We start from the raw sequence: 1,101 nt of genomic DNA, 5'->3' as shown, positions 1-1,101 counted from the left end.
TGCTCAGAACCCAAGACTGCAGTAATTATGCTAGGGGAACAGTCTCTCCAAAATATTAGTTCTCATTTAGTTTTCTCACATTGGCTTTAGGCTTAAACCATGACCTAAGCTCCTTTCAGCAAAATATCAATATGGAATCACTGCAGTCACTTGCACTTAGCTGATGGCAGCTTATTTACATTCCCATCCCATGAGCAGATACTCATATTTTAAGCAGCAGTTATCCAGAAGGCTTTTCACAATTAACATATAGGTTGTCAGTTTCAAGGTTATTCAAACCAGCCGTAGTATCTGCTTCCAAAATTAAACCTGCACAGCTACACTGGGCTCTTCAGAGTGTTTCCAAATCTCCAAATCCCACCCACACCTCCTGAACTGTGGCACTCCTTCCCTCCCAGCTGTACTGGCTTTACCTTTTGTATGTCCAGATGGCCTTGATCACTTGCATCCTTCCTGAACTTCTCTGTGGTAATAGATCAAGGCTGAAAAATCATGCTATAAGCATATGGAGCAAGGTTTGCTAAAATGGATGATTTCACGATTAGTTAGACTGCTGAAAAACCTTAGACAGGAAGCAAAGATTTGCAGCTGGGTTTCAGAGATGAAGTGTTCTGTCATAATGTGGGAAACCCTTTTGCCTTAGGTGCTACCCTGTTGTGTTCTCCCCTCTACAAGCTCTTCTGATATTTCTGGTATCTTTGATATTTCACAGGCACCAGAGGGTACATTTCCATTAGCAGACTCCACCAGAAGTGAAGGATTCAGCACTCTGTCCTCCATTCAGCCCCAGAGGCAGCAGCTGGCACAGCAGACCAGCATTCCTGAAACTGCTCCTGCAGGACTCACTGCACTACCAAAGGAGCATTTCTGACATCAACAAAGTGAGCAGAACTTCAGTTTGGCAAGGTGACACATCACACACCCCCCACCATTACCCCGTAGCACAACAGTCTTCAAAATGACAATAACAAAGCTTCATTTTAACTGACACCACAAACCTGGCTCTACTGTGCCCTTTAAATTTAAGGCAACTGGAGTAATTCTACGAAGAGCGAGTGTAAGAAACTACTCCAGAGAACAGGGAAAGAAGAACCCACGCCA

This window comes from Sturnus vulgaris, chromosome 3 (assembly GCF_052056855.1).
Source record: "Sturnus vulgaris isolate bStuVul1 chromosome 3, bStuVul1.hap1, whole genome shotgun sequence".
Taxonomy (NCBI): domain Eukaryota; kingdom Metazoa; phylum Chordata; class Aves; order Passeriformes; family Sturnidae; genus Sturnus; species Sturnus vulgaris.
The sequence above is the reverse complement of the archived record's forward strand: the minus strand, read 5'-3'. Positions refer to the sequence as shown.